Below are 26,095 nucleotides of genomic sequence, written 5' to 3'. Positions count from 1 at the left end.
GCAAGCAAGTACAAGGCACAGCAGCGTTGCAGAGCGCGGCGCGGTTATGTAAATAAATAAATTAATATGCGAGCCTGAAATCAGCCGTGTGGTACAATGCCAGGCGAGGAGAGGAGGTGGGGGAGCGACCACTTCTGGAGGCAGCAGGGCGGTCACAGCTTCTCACGAGGATCTGCGCAGTCTGTATCTCTGTGGGTGGGAGGGGCAGCTGGGAGGCGGGAGCGAGGTGCAGGGATGGTTCAGGACGGGCCGAAAACAAGCAAATGGCCGACAGGTAAACAAATGCTGCGAGGGTCTCCTACAGCAAGAGCTAGAATGGTGATGGAGCGCTATGGGGCAAGATAATTTCAGGGCAGCAGAGGAAGCGCTATCATAAGTAAAGCCAGAGAGCGCTGAAACAGTACAAATTGCGAAGCACACCACAGCCACAGTTCAAATCTAAATTGTTGTAGGCAGCAAGCAAGTACAAGGCACAGCAGCGTTGCAGAGCGCGGCGCGGTTATGTAAATAAATAAATTAATATGCGAGCCTGAAATCAGCCGTGTGGTACAATGCCAGGCGAGGAGAGGAGGTGGGGGAGCGACCACTTCTGGAGGCAGCAGGGCGGTCACAGCTTCTCACGAGGATCTGCGCAGTCTGTATCTCTGTGGGTGGGAGGGGCAGCTGGGAGGCGGGAGCGAGGTGCAGGGAGGGTTCAGGACGGGCCGAAAACAAGCAAATGGCCGACAGGTAAACAAATGCTGCGAGGGTCTCCTACAGCAAGAGCTAGAATGGTGATGGAGCGCTATGGGGCAAGATAATTTCAGGGCAGCAGAGGAAGCGCTATAATAAGTAAAGCCAGAGAGCGCTGAAACAGTACAAATTGCGAAGCACACCACAGCCACAGTTCAAATCTAAATTGTTGTAGGCAGCAAGCAAGTACAAGGCACAGCAGCGTTGCAGAGCGCGGCGCGGTTATGTAAATAAATAAATTAATATGCGAGCCTGAAATCAGCCGTGTGGTACAATGCCAGGCGAGGAGAGGAGGTGGGGGAGCGACCACTTCTGGAGGCAGCAGGGAGGTCTGGATGCTAGTTCTCATATTTTGATGGAACCCCTCACAAATATGTCGCACCACCCGGCTGTCTCTAAAATTAATAACTATACAATCGCCCGCTATATCTTTCGCTCCACGGCCTACCCAACGTACTCTGCGGGCAAACAAAATTTGACTTTGCACATTCGGCGGGAGAGGTCTATTATTGTTCAGCCAATGGATTGTTTTATTTTTTAATTCAGTATAAGATTCAACGCTGCCCTTATCTAATTCAGGAACCCCAGTCAAAACAACAACATAAGGTGCGGATCAGGGTGTAAATCAATATGTGGCAGGATGTTCTTAGGTTCGTTGGCATTGTGTTTTTCCTTCAAACCTCCATGTAATTTTTGGGCCAAACCCCCTCCCAACAATTGTTGTGCTGCTCTCTCACCCTGGGAGCAGTCCATTTTTCGCTGTACCTCTGCGTAGCATCCATTAAATTAGGAACAGATGGATGAGGCAATGGAAAGTTGGTGGCAGGGGGGGCCCGAGGTCCATTTGTCGTCAGTTCCTTAGCCTAAGCACTCTTCACCAAATTGTTCTTAATGCATTCAAAATTGGTTGTAGTCAACTGCTCGAATTTCACTAGTCTATCCTCAATTGATGACAACCTCTCAAATAGGGGCTGCATAGAAGATGTAATAAGGCCTCCTACTTTTAGTCAGAATCCCTCTTCCACCTGGAGCGGGGAACAATCAGAAGGAATTGAGGTCAAAGTATTTGGTACGGAAATAATCACCTGGGGTGCTTCAGGACTTGTAGATACAGTATTTGCCAAGTCACCAGTCATATTCAATTTAGGCATCTTCTGATTTTTTCCCTTCTGAACACCCCCTCCTCGCTTCCTCCTAGGAGCTGCTCCTGGTGTGTGCTCTTATGGTTGGGGCAGAGTTTGGGGGGAGGCCCTATAGATGCACGAGTGGCTACACCGCTGTCGGTGTTTAGCGGGGATTTGTGTATAGATGGGGCAAAGTAACAGGGCTCCTGAACCAAAGAATTATTCGCTGTTTCCTGGAGCAATTGACTGCTACTTTGTCTCAAATCCCCAGGATCAGTATCTATATGTATGTGCTGCTCCGGTGAACGTGCCAACATCAGACCCCCGAAAGATGAGCGTTTAGCAAATACAGGGTCCTGTGAAAGGCGGCGCTCAGTGATTGCAATCTCATGCGCCAACACTGACGTAGCCCTTGTTAAAAACTGATCAAGTGTCCCGGCTACAAACCCACCCATTTCCGCTTTCCTACCCTTCCCTTCACGTCCAGACATCGCAAACTGAATAAAGCACTATAATTCAACACAGAGTAACACACCCCCCGGCAATAGTCGGCGAATACAGTTAAACAGAATGGCCGACCTTGTAAGCTGGAGATGCTAGAGGGGGGGGGACCGGCCCGGCCTTCTCCGGTCTCCAACGGGCTCAAATGGGCCCACCCTTGGCCCGGGCTTTGCCCAGCGCAAGCCCGCGCGCGTCCCATGCAGCGGTTGCCGCAAGCAGTTATGTAGAGGCAGCAGGGAGGGGCTGATGCGTCTCAGGTGCAAAAGGCTTGGGGCTCCTGGGACCTGGAGACGGTTCTTGCAGCGGGCGAATCAATCAGGCAAGTCTCCCAGGGCGAAGCGGCACCCGTGCAGCGGGTGCCACTAGCAGTTATGTAGAGGCAGCAGGGAGGGGCTGAAGCGCCTCAGGTGCGAAAGGCATGGGGCTCCTGGGACCTGGAGTCCGTTCTTGCAGCGGGCGAATCAATCAGGCAAGTCTCCCAGAGCGAAGCAGCAGCCCAAAGTGTTATATGTAAACCCAGCAGACTTGTTAAGCAGCATTTGACATTGTAATGTCCTAAAGAATGCTCATAAACCCACACTGCATATTGAGTTTGGTTGAGAAAGCTAATCTCTGACCATTCAGGCCAACCTCTTGCTTGCTCCTGGGAAGCATTTCATAACTTTTTAACAGTTATTCAAATACTAATCCCTGCCTGATAAAAATCTGACAGCAAATGCAGATTTGCCTCCTGGAACTACAGGCAGTGAAAAGGTAACATTCTAAAAGTTGTTTTTCCTTAATAATTTTTCTAGCTAGTTCAAAGATACAATATTCGGATGTACTCTGTTTTTTTACATAGAACAGCTAGGCCTGCCACAGTGAAAAATATCTTTGGGTGCTAGTCACTGTGAGGTCATGTAGAAATGTAATCTTAACATGCCTATCTTTTAAATACGATGCACTCTGCCTTGTTACCACAATGTCTATATATAGGTGACTTATTAATATTTAAAGGAGACGTTTTGACCTATCAAAAGGGTTTGACAGGTTGAATTGCAGTTTTTACACTTTGACAGTCGGGCTACACAGGAAGGGGCCTGCAGCAATGTTTGCACTAAAACTGTAGTGGATAACACATTAGGTACTGTAGTCCACTAGTGGCATTTCAATTCCATATACTAGGGACTTATATGTGCATTAAATATTCTCGGGACTTATAGGTGCATTAACTATACCGATTTGGAGTGTGCCAATTCGACCATGCTTAAAGGAGGGAGCATAGGCACTTTACTACTGGTTAGCAGGGGGAGTTCTAATGCTAGCAAAAATATAGAGTCCGACAAAAGGAGAGAAGGGATGACCATGCAGAAAAGTCATATTTCCTACACCAACATTCTTGTTTATTTATTTATTTTTTAATGTTCACCACTAAGCAAAAAAATTTTTTTTTCATTTTTCAAAATGTAATCGCTTATCTCATTTTCTAGTCTAAAATGTATTATATCAATAAGGAAATGGTAGGACAGAAAAGGGCTCTGTAGTTATTCTCTTTTGCACAATCAAAAATGCCCTTTTATTACATAAAAGATGTGAGGCATGAATAACATGAGCGGAAATACTCCGGGACGTCAGCAAAATGTAAACCACTCAGGAGAATGAGTGCTATGAAGGGTGACTTCGGGTGCCATGAAAAACGCAAACTGCCCAGTCAATCATGCCACAAAAGTATGTTGGATCACATGCCAGGACGTAGTCAATATAGCAGCAGGATGTGAATCGAACATGCGTCAAATAAACCTAGTATCTAGTTTTGGTTAATGCTAGAAATACCACAAGTGCCTTATAGAACTACCACCTAATCACCTAGCATACCTTAGCTGCGTCCCGTATGGCTGTCATGCCAGGTCTGAGGGCTAGGAACTGTGGCAAGGGATGAAAATTGTGTTTTCCTGCTGCCAGTCATGAACAGACCATGAGAGCAGGGCTTTAAGTGGGATGAAAAATCTGGAGTCTCTAAAAAGGTCATGCCCTATTTAATTGTAGCATGGCTTAACATGTAAACTAAAAGGCTGCACTTCTCATAGTGTACCGCCGACTGGTATTTTGCTGCTTATATGTGGTTTCTGTTATTGCAACCAGATATATAACACAGTAGCCAAAAACAAGTCAGTGCTACTGGCTTTGTCAATGGTTGTTAGTTGTATAATACAAATGAGTAAAATCTTGGGGTGGGCAGTAAACTCCGCTCCACCAATGGAGTTAACGGAGTTTGCCTGCTCCGCATGTAGCGTGTAATTCAGGAAAAACTCTGTCACCGCCGTGTGGTGGGGTCTACAGGCGCGGCAGCACCCACTCCTACTTATCCAAAACAATAACAGGGCACTTGCAACAGGCCTGAGCAGGGGATTGTAGTTCTAGCACTGCGCCTGGAACAACTAGAAACCCAAAGAAAACTACATTAACGGTAGGGCACAACAAAAAGAGGGCAGGATCTAGAGTTGAAGAGAGCATGGAGCGCTGGGGACTTAAGGTTTACCTGCATTCTCTGAGTATAGGAGAATCCTGGGATAAAACGCCGCTACAAGAGTGGAAGTCAAGTGGGTTGAGGTACTTTGCGACACATGATGGTTGCACTGCCGTGTAGCATCGTCCCGCCTGACCCTTGCTTGGTACAGGACAGGCAAGTAGGAAGAGGAAGTGACGTCACAGGAAGTTAGTAGTTTGTAAGTCAGTGTGAGGCTGGCAGGGAATAAAGAAGGAAGCAGATAGCATACCCCTGTGTCGGTGTGTCATTTCCAAGAGCGCTGCGACAATGGCGACGAGGGTGGGATGTCTATAAAAACCCACAAGCAGCTCATCGCTCAGCCACCCAACGTGGCCGACCACCGAACCCTGCAGCGGAAACCAAAAATCCGCCAAAGCCACGAGGCACCAAACTGCTGCCAGAGTGAAGCGCTCACCGCCGCTGCCCAGGAGAGAGAAGCGCAAAGAAGCAAGAGCGCGTGTGCCAGAACGGCACCCCAAGCACCTCAACCGCTGCCCGAGGAGAGAGAGGCGCGTGTGTCAGAGCGCGCTCACCGCGTGCTCCCAGAAGTGTGCAGTCGGGCTCGCGCGGCACCGGAGAGCAGTGCCCGATCCCAAGCGCGACCGAGGAGTGAGGAGCCAGAGCCAGATACAGCGCGTGGAGCGAGGGTGAGTTCAAACCCCGCCGCTTCCCTCACGCGCACCGCCTGCACAGCCCAAGGCAGAGACACGAGGCATACTGTCCCGCGTGGCGGCCATTTTGAAGTCAGGCGCCCGCCTACAGGCAGAACCACGCACCCTCCATGGCGGCCATCTTAAAGTCAGGCGCCACTCGGTTCTGGGGACAATATCAAAAATAAGCAGCAGCCAAGACAGAGAGAAGCTCAAGGAGCTACAAATAATACATAAAATACAGCGTGAAGCCAGCAATACGTAAATACAGCCTGGACAACGCTTCACAAAGCCAGTCAGAGCGAATCATTCGCAGATGTCCAATCAGGGCCCTGATAGCTCCTCAGACACTGCTAGCACAGCTCCAAATACATCAGGCGCGGCAAGTTCAGGAAGCCCAGCTCCCAGTACAGGAGGCCCAGCTTCTCCAACCAACGTGCCCACAATGGCGAATAACCCCATCGGAGCCTCATTCATGCGCCAACCACAGCCACTACCACTGACCCCGGGCAACAGTATGGGCCCATCGTGGAAAACCTGGAGTGAAGATTTTGAAGATTATATGGTTGGTTCCCTAGTGCAAGACAATAAGTAAAAACTTGTGGCTCTGAGAAACCTGATTGGTCCAGACATTGCACAAATCATCAAAGAACTACCCAACGCAGCAACAGCTACCTATGATGAAACCAAAGCTGCCCTTGACAGACGCTTTCTCCACAAACGCAATATAGACTATGAGCGCCACACGTTCAACCTTGCCACGCAGGAGAAAGATGAATGCATGAGCGACTTCATCATGCGCATAAGAAGACTTGCACGATACTGCGACTTCGACAACTTCAAAACGGAAGATGCTTTGAGACTCCGCATCATTGACGGCTGCTTATCTGAAACCTTGCGCCGGAGACTCCTAAAAAAACCGTATACACTGGAAGAAATTGCAGAACTGACAAGAATTAATGATCAAGCGGAGGACTACGCGAAGCGGATGGGGACACAGAAATCATCGGATCACAAAGACCACGCTCTGCGTATTCAGGCACATAGGTCCTCCAAGAGTACCAAGTCCACATCAAAATCTCACAGGTCTCAACCCTCAGGTCGAAGCTCGCGACACACGAGGTCCGTAAAAGCCACACCCACCTGCTACAGATGCGGACAGGACTACCCGCACTCAGGACAATGCCCAGCAATCGGGCAACGATGTCACCGTTGTGGAAGAGACAATCATTTTGAGATTGCATGTCAAGCCAAACAACCAAGTCACAGATCATCGACCAAAGGACATGAGCCACGTCATCACGCCCGAGCCATAAAAGAGAGGGGAAGAAGGTCTTCTAGCTCATCCAACTCCAGCACTCAGTCAGCTTACTCGCACCAATCAAGAGGTCGCTCCGGGAGTGGTCACCGCACCAGGCGTCAAGTGACAGAATCCTATCGGTCACGCAGAGACACCTCTAGTGAATCGCCATCGCGCACCACCACATCACAAGACAGTGATGAATACATATGTATGGTAACAGCCCCAGACCGTGATGAGTACATATGTATGGTTGCAGACCCGGACCGACTGAAGCGATATCCAAAACTCGACATCCTGATAGGAGACCATCCAGCCAAATTTGTTCTGGACTCTGGAGCCTCTTTGAACTATATCTGTGCTTTAGAACATCAAAATATGAAACACAAACCCAAATTGGAACCGGCAGCCGTCCGCATATTTACGTGGATGTCACGCAAGCCACTACCTTGTCTAGGCCGCTTCCGCACCACTCTCACGTTCAAGGACCGGACAATTGATGCCTACATCCATGTAGTGGAAGGACCAGATCTGGCAGACTGTCTACTCAGTCTACCCACGGCGGAAAGACTCAAACTCGTAGAACTCCTCTACATGACGGAGGACACTCCTGACATTGTTGCGAAATTCCCCAACTTATTCAAAGGACTCGGGAAGCTTAACCACTTCAAAGTAAAACTCCACATCAATGAAAATGTGACACCCATTGCTCAACATCATAGGAAGGTGCCATTTCATCTACAAAAAGCCGTCAATGACGAACTCCAAGATCTCCTTCGAACAGACATCATAGAACGCACGACGGGACCCACCCCTTGGGTATCGCCAGTCGTGGTAGTCCCTAAAAAGGGGCAAGACAACAAAGTCAGGCTATGTGTCGACATGCGCGCGCCCAACACCGCCATCGAGCGAGAACGCCATCCTGGGCCGCATATCAGTGACATGATTACCAAACTAAATGGCGCCACAGTATTCTCCAAACTCGACCTAAATAAAGGTTACCACCAGCTGGAGCTCCACGACAAGTCGAGATATATCACGACCTTTACCACGCATCAAGGCCTATTCCGCTACAAACGCCTGAACTTTGGCATTTCCTCGGCCGCCGAGATCTTCCAGGAGGCCATCAGGCGAGTCATTCAAGGCATCCCAAATGCCTTCAACTACAGTGACGATCTGCTGGTATTTGGGAAGGACCAAACAGAACATGACACGGCCCTGGACAGAGTCTGTCATGCACTGATGACTGCAAACCTAACACTTAATGCCAGCAAGTGTGAATTCCACAAAGACACCTTACAATTTTATGGACACATCTTCTCGAAGGAGGGCATGAGACCAGACCCCGAAAAGGTAGCGGCCCTGGCTGATACTCAGAAGCCCCGAGATGTCACAGACCTACGCTCTTTCCTTGGCATGGCAAGCTATTGCGCACGCTACATCCGCGACTACGCCACGATCAGCTACCCGCTGCGGGAACTTACTCGCCAAGGTCAGCCATTCGAATGGACGGACGCGTGCCAGCACGCATTCTCTGTGATCAAACAAGCTGTGGGGTCAGCCATCAACTTGGCGTACTTCGACACGAAAAAGAAGACTGAAATCACGGTAGACGCCAGTCCGGTGGGCCTGGGTGCCATTCTAGCCCAATACCGCGAAGACTCAGACCAGCGACACATCATCGCCTACGCAAGCCGCAGTCTCACGGATACCGAAAAAGCGTACTCCCAGCCGGAGAAAGAAAGCCTAGCTGTGGTGTGGGCGTGCGAACACTTCCACCTCTTTGTCTATGGAAAGCATTTTACGATCATCACGGATCATCAGGCACTCATTACAATTTTTGGAAACCCCAATGCAAAAATGCCACCACGCATTGAGCGGTGGGGCCTGCGCCTCCAAGACTACGTCTTCTCCATCATCCACAAACCTGGGAAAGCTGAGAACCCAGCTGATTTCATGTCGAGGCATCCGCTGGCAGGTGCCCGTTCTGCACTTTCTGTGGCTGACGAATATCTCCATTTTGTTGTCGACGCAGCATGTCCTCCCACTGTTCCTGTTGAGGCCATCCAGGAGGCATCCGCACTTGACCCTCTCGTCCAAGCCGTGATGACCCGCATTCGCACAAACTCATGGAGGGACACGAAACAGTCCTCCTCTGACTCAGCTCAACTTCGACAAGATCTGGCCGCATTCCAACGGGTACGCGAGGAACTCTCCATCAGTGACAACGGTCTCCTTTTAAGAGGGGGGAGAATCGTAATTCCACTTAAACTACGCCAAGGGGTCATCAACCTGGCACATGAAGGACACAGAGGCATCAATGCAACCAAGAAAGCTCTGAGAGAACGAGTCTGGTTCCCCACCCTTGATTACATGGTAGAGACAACCCTGAAAGACTGTATCACATGCCAAGTAGTCAGCCGGGAAGAACCGCCAGCACCGTTACAAATGTCAGAGCTGCCGGACGGAGTATGGCAACAAATTGCGGTCGACTTCTTTGGCCCACTACAATCAGGACAGTACATCATTGTTGCCATGGATGAATACTCCCGATTCCCATTCGCACAACTAATATCATCTACTCGAGCAACGACAGTGATCCCAGTGCTTGATGAGATATTTGCAGCCTGGGGCATCCCACTGCGAGTAAAGACAGACAATGGACCTCCCTTCAACGGCCATGAGTTCACAAACTTTGCAACCCATCTTAACTTCAAACACCAGAAAATCACTCCGCTGTGGCCACAGGCAAATGGCATGGTGGAGCGATTTATGGGGACACTAAAGAGGGCAATCCAGCAAGCAGAACTAACTCACCGAGACATCCAACAGACATTAAATGAAGTACTAAGAGCGTATCGAAACACGCCACACAACACCACTGACCAGTGCCCAGCCACTGTAATGCTAGGAAGAACACCTCGAACAAGACTGCCCATGCTGAATGAAACTCCTCAACAACGAAATGTCACGGTTGATCACAACACCCTCGTGGAAATCGATCACAACAAAAAGCACAGAATGAAGACATATGCTGATCAACGCAGACACGCCAAAGACTCTGACATACAAGAAGGAGACTGGGTGATAGTGCGAAGTGATCGGCGAGCCAAAGCAGACAGTCGATATCTCGACACTCCCATGCAAGTCACCAAGAGGAAAGGAACCATGGTCACAGCCAAAGCTGACCACAAGCAAATAACGAGAAACATCTCACACTTTAGAAAATGCAACCGGCGCAGCCGACATGAGACCGTGTCAAATCTACCCTCAAGTGACTCCTCCAATCAGAGTGACAACAGTGACCAAAGCCACCACAGTCCCATGCGAACGGTGGAAATCACAAATCACCACAGTCCAGCACCAAGACACAGAGAACGGCCGCAACGTCTGATAAGAAAACCTCGACGTCTGGTCGAAGAGATATAGAGGAAGTGAGACTTTGCAAAACAGGGGAGATGTAGCATCGTCCCGCCTGACCCTTGCTTGGTACAGGACAGGCAAGTAGGAAGAGGAAGTGACGTCACAGGAAGTTAGTAGTTTGTAAGTCAGTGTGAGGCTGGCAGGGAATAAAGAAGGAAGCAGATAGCATACCCCTGTGTCGGTGTGTCATTTCCAAGAGCGCTGCGACATGCCGTATTCCGCACAGGAGGAGGCAGGTCCTCCTGGGTTGGCACAATGGCGCTAGTGGAGCACCAGCCAGAGAGGTAGAGCAGAGTAATTGGTGGTGTCGTGGTTAGGTTTGTGAGAGATTTCACAAAGAAAAGTGCGGAAAATGAAAGAGGTGAGCACCAGGAGGAGACACTGTTTGTGGCAGGGGTTGTACTGTCCAACGCTGAGGAGGCCAATTGTAATAACACCTGTTATTGCACAGATTTTTTTTTTTTTATTGTTGCCAGTTTTTCGCATTAGGCCAGGGATGGTACCTGCTCACATGTGCGGCTCTGTCCGCTCCTTACATGTCAGTCACAACTAATAGTCTTTTGTATTGTCATTCCCTTGCTTGTCCTTGTCAGTTGCACTTAATTGATACGTTGTTTTGTTGTGCGGGTTTGATGCCGGTCTATTCCATTTGTTTCAGGGGGCTTTCCCTGTAATGTCAACAACGGAGATAACACATGTATGTATGTATGTATTGCGACTTATATAGCGCACGTATCACCCGGAGGTATCAAGGCGCTTGCTTAGGGAACCCGTCCTGGTATTCCCCTGTGAGATACCCCGGCAGGGTATCCACAAGGTGAAAGCCAGGCATCCCGCCGCGAGGGGCCGTAGTGGAGATTAAGCAAGCTATTGCCCAGAGTTGCAGAGTGTGACCCCATGAGTCGAGTAGGCACCGGAGCGAGAATTGTCGAGTCTGTGGAATTTTGAGCCCGAGACCCGCCGAGGCGGGGAATCGAACCCTGGTCCACGGCCGATCTCAGCTACCGGGTCTGCCGCCTCTAACCACTGAGCCACGCTTTTCCTTATCCACATTATGGCATTAGTGCCCTGGTATTACCGTCTCAAGTTTACTTGCCATGGTTTATCGAATTTGTTGACTGCAAGTGCCCATCATGGTAGCTCTTTTGACTAACTATGTTATTTAAGTCCTACTGCTTTCTCGAGGGCACCTACTAGTCAGGAAATCTTCAAGTTCCCTGATACGCTGCTGCCCGCTAAGTATGGTTTACTGTGAAACAGGCAGCAGAGGCTGAATACAAACATGCAGCAATCAACTCAGATACGGCCTTCCAACAACAACAATTACATATGGGGAAAGGCAAGTGTCCCTTGCAGCAGCTGCGTTTGGCGGGCAAGGACAGGGACTGAGGTGGGCGGAACTCGGCGGAATCTCACAGAGTTTTATGTAACTCTGCCAGTTCTGCCCACCCCGAGGAAAAACAATGAACTTATTGTAAAAAGGATGAACAAGTTTCAAGTGTGAAACTGAATTAAACATTACTAAGGTCTGTGGAACAGGTAGTGGTCTTCAGAGGGTCTCAATCACCCTCATTCTTCACTAATCAGCTCATTCCTTTGTGGTCTATTTTAGACGTACAAACCATTTTTCTGCACTCCATACACCTCATCTCTTTCCTCTTCAGCACTGTCTTTTCACTCTCCCTGCATGTACTTTCTCACAACTTCTACACTTGACCACCCCCAAACACACAACGCACCCACTAAACTGTAAGCAATTCATTTTTAAGTCGAAGCCTACCACACAACACAGCTGTCTGGTTCTTAAAAGACTTCTTGGAGACATTCTGAAAGCTTCCCTGTGAATGCTTTCTGCCTAATGCTTACCATTGTCTTTGCGGCTTGTAACTCACATTGGCTTGTTTTTTTTTGCTGGCTTTATTTATTTTAGGCTGTCCAGAATGTCTTTGTCCCTCCTGTGGTTCATAGCCTGTTTACCATTGCTCCTTATATTCTTCCAAGCGTGCTCGCTTTCCGTAAATTTTGCTCTTATCTAGTCACACTTGCTGAACATTCAAAGACCGAAGTCAAATGTCTGCCTTTGTCTTCCGAGTAAACTTGGTGTTTACTTTTCTTTCACAGGCTCCAAAGTGAGAGGATTTATGTGACAATCTTCCTGAATACAGGAGTTTGGCAAGGTTTTTTCTACCACACAACAAAATTAAAATGTCTATAAATGAACTGTGCACAAATTTCAAAAGATATCTAAATTAGGAAAGCACAAATGAAGCACATTTTTTTCTAATTCTGAAGTGTGGTGAAAACAATATTTTAATATGATCAAATCAATGCAGCTGGTGATGCCATTTCCATATATAATTTATATGCTGTATAGTGTTATCAGTAAAACTGTATGTGCAAATGTAATGGTCATTACAATTGAATATGTGTTATCTGTAAAGGCAGTGCGCTGCCACACCATGCATACTCCACTTTATGCCACTCTACTTGTTGGGGGGTGACAAAAACTCCCAATACTGGAATAAACACATGAACTCTTCTTGGCAATGCAAAGATAGCATTGACTGTTTCTATAGGGAGAAAATCCTTCAGCATACAACACGGACTACACTTCAGCCCTGCTCAGGCTGTCTTTTCGTTTCTTCTCGAATACCTGCTCGCAGACAGGCCTTTTTTATACACACTAACACAATGTTTTATTACACATAGTAAATAACAGTTGACGTACTAGTTACAGATTTAAGATGGCAAAACACTCAAACACATGTGACCTCATAACCCTGATTTCCTGAACTAATCCATTACACATTCTACATCAGAGGTCTTCAAATTGTGGGGCGCGCCCCCCTATGGGTCCGTGGATGCATTCCCAGGGGGGCGCAAATGCTCACAAAGTACTTGTAAATACGCGCCTTTCTTTGTTTATCTTGTTTCCAGGCCGTCTTCATTTACATGAAGCGGTCGAGGATAGAATTGACATCTTTCACGGTGAATGCCTGACATCTGTTCACGTGTTAAGATTCTGCAAAGGCCTGGACATCGGCATTCATTCTTTTTTTTTTTTAAACACAACTTTTAATATTTTGTTTACATAAGGAGAAAAAATCAAGGCATGACAAGTGAATTACAGTCCCCTCACAGTCCCCTCACAGTCATCAACCCATTACAAAATATCCATATGGTGGGACCTTACAGCTCCCAAAGTTTGCATAGTGTCAGTCTTTTTGTGTCCATGGCATAATATCTGTAAAATCAAACAGTTGGAAGACCATATCTCTTAGACAGCCCTACACATCCCGACTCAACTACTAACCCTCCTCCCGTTACCTCCCACCTCCTTTCAAACCATAAAACAAAACATCCCAACCCCCCCCCCCAGGCGTGTCGAAGTACTGCTATCTTGGGACGGAGCCGACCCCTTCGGGCCTATCCAGTAAAGAGGCCAATGGAATTAAGTGGAATATGTCATCTCTTGTCACGGGAATGGGGTAGCAGTCAAGAATCTACCGTCCCTTGAGGTCGCTGTGTTATGGCGAGCGTGTCACAGGGCTATGGGCGGGGGTCTCCTCCTCCTCAGTAGCCGGGAGTGTGAGATCTATGACTAATCTTTCCCAGGCTCTCGCCCTCTCTAGTGCTTGTTCATTGCCTGATCTATGTGCCATTTGTAACCGGGTTTCCCCTTCACATCGGGCCCACCTACTGAACTCAGTCTTCCATTTCGCTACACTGGGACCCCTGTTCGCCTTCCATTGTGAAGTTATGGTTCTTTTCGCTGAGATCAACCCCAGGTCAAGAAACTTACTAGTGAGTTTGTTCTTTGAGGTGTGGGGAAACCAATGCAGTACACAATGCGCCATTGAGGAGTGCAAGTCCCTTTCTGTAACATCTCTTAACAACTCAGTCACCCCCTGCCAAAAGGAGTCCAGTGCTGGGCATGACCATAACATGTGTTTGAAGTCAGCAACCTCCAATGGGCATCGTGGACAGGCCGCCGAATGGGATGGGAAATAAGTATGTAGGCGGACTGGGGTCAGGTATGCCCTGTGTAATATGTGAAAGTGCACCAGCTGGAACCTCGCGTTGCGCGTACCCTTCCAAGCCCTTTCCACAATCCCATTCCACGCAGTGTCAGGTATTTCCTTCCCTTTATCCGTTTCCCATTTTGCCTTTAAGGCTGACAGAGGGGTCAGAGCCTCCAGGGTCATGCGTCTGTACAGACACGTGACGGCTTTGATATTCCCCGCAGCAGTCACTACATATTGGCAACCCACAGCTGTCGGCGGTTCTATCATGCCCAGTTTCCAATGTTTGCGGATCGCCATTGTTAGCGCGGCATGTACCAGAAAATCACCCCCAGGTAATCCAAAACGTTCTCTCAGAAGGTCAAATGGCATCAGCGAGCCATCTTCATATAAATCTCCTATTGTCTCTAGGCCCTGCTGTTCCCAGGCCTCCAAACTGCGCCATGTGCCTCCGCGTGGGAGCGCCCTGCAAAGTTTCAGTGGGATCTCGGGTGCATAATGGATCCTTGTTCCTCCCCGCCGTAAGTACCTGTTCCAACACTTCCGGGCTGTGGCAAATTCCTGAGTAAGGTGCACATCACCGAGTGGGAGGCACAGTACTATACGAGACAACACTTGCACTGGGCCCGCCGGCTCACCCGACCCTCCTGCTCCTCTGGTAGCGGCATTCATTCTTAACATGGCTTTTCTGCCTAGCTACTTTCGTTATCATTCAGAGGTCATTAGGGCACCAGTAGAACACATTTTAAAGTGTTTCCTTTTAACATTTTCTATTTAAAGTATGTGTTAATAACAGAAAGAAATACCGGTTGTCTGTGATTTTTCTAATTTTTGCATGACATTAAATTACGAGTCGTGCCAGCAATTGTGTTCCCGAGTCCTGTGGTTGAGAAGAATTTTGTTACTTTTTTAAATTCAGGGCAACTGCATAAAGAAACTGCACATGCTCTTAAATTACTCCTTATATAAAATAAATCAGTGCAAATTAAATTAATTGTTGGCAAATGCTCTCTTTCAGTTATGAAACATTTATTGGTTAATGCTGTCACTGCAGATGTCTTTTTGTGAGATTAGAGTCAGTGAACTGAATTCAACTTGCCACAGTGCAGAATACTGACATGTATTTATAGTGGTCTGAGGTCCTAACAAGTAACAGTAACACTGAAAATATTTAAGTAATTATTTTTAAGTTGTAACAGCATAAAATAGGCTGGCACACAACAATTTGGTATATATTATGAAAATACATAGTTCCCAAGAATACATTTTCATAATAGCTAACCTAGTGTAGACATTTTTATAAGTCCATTAAAGGACACTTTTCAAAAATCGGAATCCTTACATTATCTTTCAAAAAAGTTATAAATGTTTCACATCATGAAACTTCAAGTGACTCTTTAAATTAAATCACTTTAGAGCCCTCTCCCCTGACCTCCCACCTTCTGCACCTTCCAAGTACTCCAGGTCACCATTAATAATTCAGGGATTGTTGCTTTTAACACAATATATGGGAACTGTTTTGTAAAATTAAAAACACCTTGGTCCCCGTACATGTAGCCAATTTTAACCTCTGTTTTCATTCAGATGTCCTCTCAGGTGATTAGAGGGGGTGGGAAGAAGGAGGCCAGCGGGGTCATATTCAGATCCCTGATTGTCATGACCTCTTGGGCCTCAGACTAATGGCTCAGGAAAAAGCAGAACAGAGCAAAATCCATGGATAGAGTCAAAGAGATGACCATGAAAAAAAGCGCTATGTGGGGTCTTTTTTTTTTAATTCACAAATGGACAGAGACAGCTGTCCCACTTCCTGAATGAGTTGCTCTGAAGAAGGTTTTGAGAAATGTGGATTCATACATTTTTTATTTTTAGTACCATCACTACCATTAGTGCAACAGGTGCATTGGCACTAGGGCATTGGTGTGAGGAGTCATTACACCCCAATTAAGGCTATGTTACTTGCAGAAAAGGGGGGAGAAGGGAGCCATTTTCCTGGTTGGTATTGGGGCCCAAGTCCCCCATGCTGCACAGGGAACGTGTCCCAAACTAACAGAGGGGACGAAATGTGGGACTTTTTCTTTTTGTTTTACAGAAAAGAGCAGTCTGTTTTAGGCCTGAGGTCTAGCAGAAATAGCCTAGTAGTGTGGGCAGAGGAATAGGTACAATTGCTCCTGCAGGTGCAGTGTCACAAGGTCCCAAGGGTGTGAGGTGCACACTAAGCCCCTATTATGGCTGTTCTACTATTATTACTGTCTTATATTAGGGCTCAATGCTCCCACATTGTGCCAGTGTTGCTTTGAGCATTGAACCAATGCCACCAGAGAGAAGAACATTGAAGCAGATGAGATACCTTAGCTAAGGCCTCAGAGATAGAAAGGCGGATGGTGGGTTAACAAGGAGCAGAGGAGACGTCCTGCTTCACAAGGCATTAGCTCTTATTAGTGAGGCAGATGCAGTGGTGCCCTGCACAAGAGTGTGAAGGTCCCCCTGCTCACAATTATGACAGTCTTACTTTAGAATAGAGGCATGCTGGATAGCATTAGGGCTGAGGGCACCATTGCTGCAAAGAGGTGAGAAACACATGGGCTCTAATTTGTTCTGAAAGAGTCAGAGTGTTTCAAAATTGGGTTGACGGCCATGCTTGGCGGGAAGGGGGTGAAAGAGTCAGAGGAGATACCCTGCTACTCAGGGCTGCAGCTATGATTAGTGCAGAAGGTGCAGTTCCATTGGGGCCAAGGAATGGGAGGGGTTCACAAAACCCCAAATAAGGGAGTAGTTTTTTCTTCTATTTCAGGTTTTGTAGTAAATGTTCTCATAAGTCTCACATTTAGTGTGGCTTATGAGATACTAAACAACTGCCCATGAAATGATCTCATACAAACCACCCCCTATGCTCTGCCCTGCTCTTTTTGCTTTCTACAGTCTTTTCATAAAATTTTGGAGGGGGCCCCGACTTTAAAATATTTTGGGAGGGGGGGGCTCACTGTAAAAAAGTTTGAAGACCTCTGTTCTACATTATACTTCCAACACAGGTTAACGACCAAGCATTCTTCTGCCTATGAATGCATTTGTGTATGTTGTATGGTAGATGCAATTTATCTGAAGTGTTTGCTAACATCATTGTGTGCCTATGACCTTTGTGTGCTCAGAACTCAAGTTACTTCCGCACACCCATTGTTTAATCAAATATCTGCATGCTCTGGGCTAATTCGATAATATGAACATATTGTCTAACCAGGCACAATCTGTTTGGGGGCACGGGGTGCGTGCTAGTGGACATGTGTGCTGTCTATTAAGCATGAGTTGGCCTTTGACTGAAAACTTTTTTATGTTTCCTATTCCATTACATCCTTAAGTGAACTTTTTGCCTTGTCCGTTTCAGTGCAGGATTTTGGCCTAAACTGGTTGTTAACCACAAACAGCTGTGTGGTTTCTGCTTGGGCTTCATGCTGCACTATATATTCATGTTTTCTACAGCATGTTCATTTTTTACATTTCCTGCAACACACTCTATCCCACTTGACTCTAGGCCACGCCACTCTGCACCATTTCACCCTACAACACGCCACTCTGACACTTTACTCCACCCTACGCTATGTCACTACGCTTTACCCCAGTCCACTCTGACACTCTACTTTACTCTAAGCTACTCCACTCCAGGGCACTGTACACCACTTTAATCCGATCTACTCCAGTGTACGTTACTCTATGCTACTCCACAACATTTCACACCATTCTACTCCACTGTCCCACTTAACTCTGCTCTACATAACTCTCACTATGCCACTTTACTCCAATATACACCACTCCACTCTATACCCCTCTACTTTACTCCACTCTTCAAAACTCAACTATATTCTCCTCTACAGCACTAACTTTTAGCCATGCAGAATAGCAGCCACGCTAATTATTGTACAACATAGGTATATCACATTGGCTAAGCCAATAGCTCTTGCAAAGGTGAGGCTTATTGACTTTGCCAAAGTTTGTCTTTTACTTACAACTTCTCAATATTTTGACCACTGCCACATTTGACCACTGCTCTTATGAGCACTGCAGCTAGACCAAGGATTGGATGAGTATGCATTATGAACATCTTTTGACTTACTGACAGGCACTATGTGAAAATCGAGCTGCCTTCTGCCTCCTCTTCTTTCTCAATCATAGACCATAAACACATGGATGCCACTCAGTTCAAAGAATGCACTACACGATTAATATGCGTTGCAAAAACAAACTACAGAAACAGAGCACCAAAGGAATAAAGCACACCTATGGAATGGAAGACTAAGTAAAAGGTAATATCCCTGGTCAAACAGGATTACTTTCAAAGCCATCCCAGACTCATCGGATGATCATCCAACTACTCTAGAAGTCATTTTCGCATCATCAGACATCATAAAGCTCTAGAAGTCATCAGCAGAGCTTAGAAAAGTGGGCCTGATGATTTGAGGATGATTTGAAAATGAGTATCTGATGACTCCACAAGATGCGATTGTTTCTGATAATCAGAGGTTGAGTAGTTGATGACTTCTCAAGATGAGATGGTTCCTGATGATTTGAGGATGCTTTAAAGATGACTATCTGTTTATTTCAGAAGCACTCACAAAACTAAACTGGCCCTGGTGGTTTGAGGAGGGCTTGCGTATTACTTTCTCTGTTTTGGTATCATTTTTGTTACAATAAATTAAGCCCTATAGATAATTTCAGAATTATTTGTTTATTAGTGAACAACTAACACCGTCTAGGTATTTCACAAGTATTCATTTACATACAAGTAAACGGTGCTTCATACTAACAGGTTCTTCACACACCAGTAAGTAGAGTGTAGTATGCTGCCTTACTGGCATTGGGTATTTAATAGTAATATTGAACATTTATGACAAGTCACAAGTCAATCTAATGGGCAGTATTTCTACCCTAACTTTCACTCTGCCTTCTTTCTCTGGCTTATCTCTACTCTTATTACTTTTTCCCACAGCCTCATTAATGAGTTCATTTATCATCACACAATGTTTTCTCTTCTTGAGTGCGGTCTTTTGAAGCTTCAAATGGAATGGAAGGGTGATAAGCATCTGGCATCGCAGCGGTATTGCTTTAGTGAACATTCTGTTCTTTTGCACAGTATTGCACAGTCGATGACAGTTTGATTGCAAAACTTTCTATACGAAATACGGGCACATATCTAGAATTATTTTTTTCCTGAGAAGGTGCTGGAGAGCGCGGGGCCTTGCTTCGAATTTCTCACCTTTTGGAACAGTATTGCTGTATTGTGCTACCCAGATTTTTCCTTTGCATTCTGGTACTCGTAGTCCAGTGAATAAAATCCTGTTTTATAAGTACCAGTATACAAAAACAACTCTTAACTAAATGAATGTCAAAATCCTATTTTATTGGATCTGAAAATCCTGGAGCTTTGCCATTCACATTTCTCTGTAATAAGGCAGACATTGTGCACTGATTCTTTTCAGAGCAAATTAGGGGTTTCTTTGGTTTGTTCCCAGTGAAGAAGCTGGCTCAGAAAGATCCAATTATGCAATAGAGGGACCCCCAATGCTGTGGCCTGGCACCGCCTTACCCCATTGGATCAATACTTTGTTTTCCCTTAACTGTGGGAAGAGGACAGAGGGCGCTGTGGCTTAGAAAGACATACTTGTTTGATTGTCATGGTGCATTAGACTGCTGCAGGCAATTGGTAGGCTCAAGCAGGAGGCTACTCACAGCACACTTCGATACATCGGACCACTGCCTGTCACTGCAGTCCTATCAAACGGAGGCACAGGCTGCACCTTGGCTGCATTGAATACCTTTCCTCAGTCCCTGCCAATGAGCCACTCCACGCCTTACATTTAACCCTATACAGACTCAAGGCAGGCTTAGGATACCAGCTGACAAGTAATTGCCTGCATTCGAGAGAGCCAGAGAGACGAGGAACGAGGCGTGAAGAGCAAACGAACGGGTCGGCGTTTTGCGTTCTGAAGAGCGCTCCACATTGCTTCGTCTCCTCGCCCTTTTCACCCCCCAAGAGCAGCATCAAGGGTGGCATCAAGAGCACCGTGACTGCGTGCTCACGGCAGGAGCCGCGAGAGCCACACCACCGGTCAGCAGCAATGGTCAGTGCCTGGAGCTGACCCACCGCACAGCATCACATTGCATTACGCAGCTCCGTGCTGAGCCGTGCTATCCCCACCCTACCCCGGATTGTTCTCGGACCTGCCCTCACGAGGGGGGAGTGAGAGGGGGGAGCTGGAGCACTGCAACTAAGTGACAGGGCGGCATACTTGGTTTCCCTTTGCTCCTGCCCTGCCTTTCCCCCCCGCCAGCTCCCTTATCAAGGCGCAAACAGTGAAGGGGCACAGCGTGGGAGCAACCCAAGACTGGACCGGATTGTGCAGTATTCAGCAACCAACAACCAGTAGCCAGTGACCACCATCTCACAGCCTGTTATAATCGTCTAACCACCAACTTGCCCACTGGCTGACTCTCAAAGACTGCTCAAAACTTAAAAGGAAGAAAGGGGGCCTCGACGCGAGCAAGCAACATCGGCGGAGCTTGCGCCCCCCCCCCCTATGCCCCCCCCAGAGCTGAACGTGGGTCAGTGCCTTACCTTTACTCCCTTCCTTACCACACTATAATTGGCTTGACCAGAACTTCAGAACCCCATGAGTGCAACCATCGCCCTCGGCAGCCAAACAGCAAACAACAGCAAACAGCCGTAGTAGCTCTAGGTTCTAGGAGATTTTAACCTCCATGTAGATGATCCTACCTGTATTCAAGCAAGGCGTTTTCTTGACGCCCTTCATAGCTTAAGCCTGAAGCAATTAATCCAAGGTCCTACACATGTGGCTGGCCACACGCTGGATCTTATTTTCTCCAACCTCCCAGGGATCACTATTTATCCTTCCCTCCCCCTTACCTGGTCTGATCATTTTTTACTTAGGGTGGACATTCCCCTCCCTCAGGCACCGATTCCGGTGGTATTGGGAACAGATTACAGGAGAAAATGGCATAAGATCACCTGCTCGGCCTTAGAGCCGTTAATTAGCTACCCTCTAGAGTCTCAAGTGGTAAACATTGATGACTGCGTTAATACATTCAACACGATCTTATCGGCTGCGGTGGACGAAATTGCTCCACTCCTACCGGTATCCTCTGCAAGATCTCGCCCCTCTGCTCCTTGGTTCTCAGATTCTTTACGGACAGAGAAAAGTCACTGTAAAAGATTAGAACGCTGCTGGAGACGGACATATGATGCTGAGGCTAAAATTATCTACAAAGCTGCCCTTAAGAAATTTATCAAACTAAAAAAATCTGCCATGACAGAGTTCTTTGCCACTCAAATAAAAGCCGCTGGCAATTCAGCTAAGACTCTGTTTAAAATTGTCAAAGACTTTGTAAAACCTCCTGCTATGACCCCCAACAACTTAGCCAACCAGTCTCTTTGCAGCGGACTATCTGATTTTTTTCAAGAAAAAATCGAAAAAATTGCATCCTCCTTTCCTCCACCTGCCACTCCCCTCCCCTTGGCCTCTACCACCCAGGATACGGTTCCTACCCTAGACTCCTTTAAGGCTCTTACGCCGGATCTTGCACTTAAACTATTTTTACAGTGCAAATCGGGTTCCCCGATAGATCCTGTCCCCCCAAAAATCATGAGTGAACTGTCTACCCTATTGCTGGAGCCACTCACCACCATCTGGAATGCCTCCCTACGATTAGGCCAATTCCCTTCCGCGTGGAAGGAGGCTCTCCTTGTGCCCATCCTGAAGAAGGCTGATGCTGACCCTACGCAATTCACTAACTACCGTCCCATTTCCCTTCCCCCGAAACCCTCGAAGGTTTTGGAGAAGGCAGTCCAACTACAACTGGCAGAGTACTTAGAGACCCACTCTCTGTTACATGATTCCCAGTCCGGTTTTCGTGCTGGTTTCAGTACAGAGACCGCTCTACTAGAGGTTTCGGAGACTGTGCGAGAGTGTGTGGATAAGGGCGAGGAGGCCATGTTGGTTCTCCTCGACCTATCCGCCGCTTTCGATACTGTGTCCCATCAAATTCTCCTAGGCCGACTAGAGCAGATTGGACTGAGCGGCACTGCCTTAGCCTGGGTCAGTTCTTTTCTTCTGGATCGTTCACAGAGGGTTCTTCTCAGACCCTTTAAATCTGGATGCAAACCACTCGAACGCGGAGTCCCACAAGGCTCAGCGCTAAGCCCTCTGTTTTTTAATGTCTACCTAGCCCCACTGGCCAGAGTGGTGGAGGCATGTGGAGTCAGAGTGATCTCATATGCTGATGATACTCAGCTGATATTCTCATTTAGAGATCACTCTGACTCCAGCCTCTCCAGCTTCCGCCATTGTCTGGGCGAAATCTGTGCGTGGATGTCCTCAAATCACCTACGGCTTAATACTGACAAGACTGAGGTCCTGTTTTTTAATCAAAAAATGACCATCCCACCCCCACTCTGGTGGCCTACGGTACTTAACCCCCCTCCAGTCCCGGTCCACTCTGCCCGCAATCTGGGGTTCACATTTGATGATACCCTTTCCTGTAGCCCTCAAATCAATAAGGTTACTGCGACCTGCTTTGGCAAACTAAAAATGATGAGAAAGATCTTCCCTTTTCTGCCAATGGAGGCTCGCAGAACCGTCACTCAGGCTTTAATCATTGCCCATCTGGATTACGCCAACAGTCTATATGCTGGGGCCCCTCTGTATCAAATTGAACGCCTGCAGGTGATACAGAATGCTGCGGCAAGACTGATTGGTAACATCCCATATAGACACTCTATCTCTGCGTTTCGTAAAGAACTCCACTGGCTTCCTATAGCCAGCCGTATCAAATTTAAAACGCTTGTTCTGGCCTATCGTGCTCTGAACGGCTCCGGCCCAGAATACTTAAGAAAAAGATTGAGACTGTCTTACTCAGTCAGAGACCTTCGCTCTAACAATCTGCGTCTCATGCTTGTGCCTAGATTTCGGCGCTCAAGAATGGGTGGCAGAGCCTTCGCTGTCTTAGCTGCCAAACACTGGAACAGCTTACCGATCGACCTGAGATTCGCTCCATCTGAAGCTCTGTTCCGTAGAGGCCTGAAAACTTGGCTATTCGCTTCTATCTAGATTGCTCTTCTCTTCTAGCAGATAATTTTAGCGCCGGGACACCCCCGTGGGGGGTAGCCGTGCGCTCTATAAAATCCATAAATAAATAAATAAATAGCTCCGTAGCAGCTTTTTTTTTTTAACCTACCGCCATCTTAACCTATATGCCGCCCCAGTCGCCCTTTCTTGCGGCAAGGTCATATCGCAGTGGCAAAAAAAGCCCCGGTCCTGAAGAAAAAGCTGTCCAGTAGCTGTAAGGATAACTCCAGCAGGGAACCAGTAGAGTACTTGGCACTCGGTCATGGGGGGCAAAAGGAAGGGCTGCCAGCCAACGTCTCCGGAAAAAAGTCCCACGATTCAATCACCCATCAGCAAGACTACTCGGATGACAAGGAGTAAATCGCTAACTGGCAGCCCAAACGAAAAATCACTAGAGGTTGACCAAAGAGGGTCGATTAGAAACTTTTTTTTAAAAAAAGGACCCCCCAAGCAGTATCCCTGACACTACTCCGACCGCCTCTCCAGGAATTCTAAGCCCGGTTCTAGACTGCAGCACAAACGAATACATCAGACGACTGCCCGAACCCATCGGCACCTCTAAAGCTGGGACGCCCCCTCATGAGGAACCCAGGACTGAGCAGGAAAAGGTTGATGTAGCCCACGATCAACTGCACCCCAATCTACCGACAGGTCAATTCAGGGTCGGCTCTCCCTTCCTGCCTACAGACGTGACGCTGGTCACTACAACCAGCAAGACCACAGATTCAGCATCTCTTAAAAGTGGCTCCATCGAAACGACAACAGTGCAAATTCATCAGTCTGAAGCCCTTGTCCCATCTTCCCAGACCTCGGGCACAATTACCTGCCAGTATGAACATGAATCCGAACATGAGCACAAGTCCCCTAACCTGATGGGCCCCAAACTTGACTCCCCTGACACAATGTTGCCAGCTGCTGGGGAGCCTACAGGATCATTCCTTTACAATCTAGAACAAAAGATTGAAAGAACCCTCGACCTAACCCCAATCTCATTGTGGCCCCTAGAATCTCCACGGCCTCACACAATGAAAGCTGACTATTTTATCTGCAATAGCAGTACAGACACGATCACTGAGAATCCATCCCAGTTGGAGACAAACATCGCCACCAACAAAGCACTCCTGTGGCAATCAACCAAGATGGAACTACAGATAGACCTCCTACAGGCAATAGCCGGGCGTTTGGCAGATATAAGCTGCAAGGTGGAGGCCCTGGCTAATAGGATCTCCAAACACGAGCTTTCCAATCAGGGGGCCTGCTCCTGCCGTTGCTCAGTCCTCATCGAGAAATGGGCTTCCCTGCCGGAGTTTCTAGCTGAAATTATGGAAATAGCGAAAGGGAGAAACGTGGCACCAACGATAACAAACAAAGAAGAGCGAGCAAAGTACAACAGCCAATCCCCGAAGGAGACACAGCCATCTTGGGCCCCATCGGGGAAGGACACAGCCGACAACAGCAAACTCGCGGAGCACACGTCCACCAAGTTAGATTCCAGCCCCTCACTATCCACAGCCCGACAAAGCCCAAATCATAGGGACAGCGAAGTCTCCGGAACAGTTAGGCAGGAAGATCTGTCAGGCATAGCAGACATACAGAATCCCCCCCTATCAAGAAGAGCAAAAAAGAAGCTAAAAAAGCAACAGAAAAAAACAAAGTTAAAAGTGAGACAGCCACAACTATTGAAGTCCAAACAACCACCTTTGAAAGAGGGAACAAAAGCAACCCAGCTTTATCCAATATTCACGGACAAAAACTGGGGAAAAAGGATTGCCCCAGTCCCCTCACCACAGGAAGACCAACCCAAACAAACCATAATATTAAGTACCTTGAGCGCAAAGGGTGAAAAGCTACTAGCAATACAAAGCATCCCTATGGTAAACCAGCCAATGGCCGTAATAAGCCCTTCTGTCACAAAACGGCCCACAAAGTCATCCCCGGCCAAACCCGTGTTACCCGCGGCCAATCTTCAAATATCTCCAATGAGTATTCATCCTCCTACCAGGTCCAACGATGTTCAACACATCAGGTGGCAAGGAGGCCTTCCCCCAACCCCCCAAGGAAGTGACAGGTCAGCGACCACCCTAGCAGCAACAGCTACACAAATGGGAGCCGAGGCTCAACTCGAGAGTGCACCAGCAGCCGTTTATGAGGTGGTTCTGACTCCGAGATTTTGCAGCAAGGGAAATCATGACATCTTGAACCGGAGCAACCTTCTACGTCTTTTTAAACATCTAGACACCCTGGGCAAGACACAAACAGGGGATATAAAATGGGTGAAATTCGAGTCCCTGAAAGGCGACACCCATGGCGACTCAACCGTGGTGGGATTGAAGAATAAAGAAACACAACAAGCTATTGTGAAAAATTCCATCATACTCGCGGAGTGGGGTATCGAAGTCCAGACAATATCGCCTCCAAAATATCCACTTGTCCTGGCTCCGGACAGCGGGAGAATGGCCACTCGCTCGGTCCTGAAAGGGACAACCAGCTTGGGATCCTTAAACAGAAGCCAGACTGGTCAAAGGGTCCCATCGGAAATTAGAATCGTACGTGAAAACAATCAACGAGTCATACGTACCATCTCTCCTATCCCTGCGCAAAAGGGAACCGCAAGCTGGAGGACACAGCATTCCTAACCACTACATCTGTGTGTCCCTCAGAGGGGATGCCAGGCTCGGAACCACT

The 26,095-nt window shown here is 47.6% G+C and overlaps 1 protein-coding gene across 1 annotated transcript in view; it reads left to right on the top strand.

Annotated features, from left to right (window-relative positions):
* The first annotated feature begins 708 nt into the window (after window positions 1–708).
* The window catches only part of TIPIN (TIMELESS interacting protein), a 282,385-nt gene continuing 256,998 nt past the window's right edge, over window positions 709–26,095 (top strand). Inside the window, exon 1 of the mRNA XM_078683031.1 lies at window positions 709–729. The gene's annotated coding sequence lies outside the window, so the exon portion shown is untranslated. The remainder of the gene's footprint in view (window positions 730–26,095) is intronic.

This window comes from Lissotriton helveticus, chromosome 3_1 (assembly GCF_964261635.1).
Source record: "Lissotriton helveticus chromosome 3_1, aLisHel1.1, whole genome shotgun sequence".
Lineage (NCBI taxonomy): Eukaryota > Metazoa > Chordata > Amphibia > Caudata > Salamandridae > Lissotriton > Lissotriton helveticus.
The sequence above is the reverse complement of the archived record's forward strand: the minus strand, read 5'-3'. Positions and strand labels throughout refer to the sequence as shown.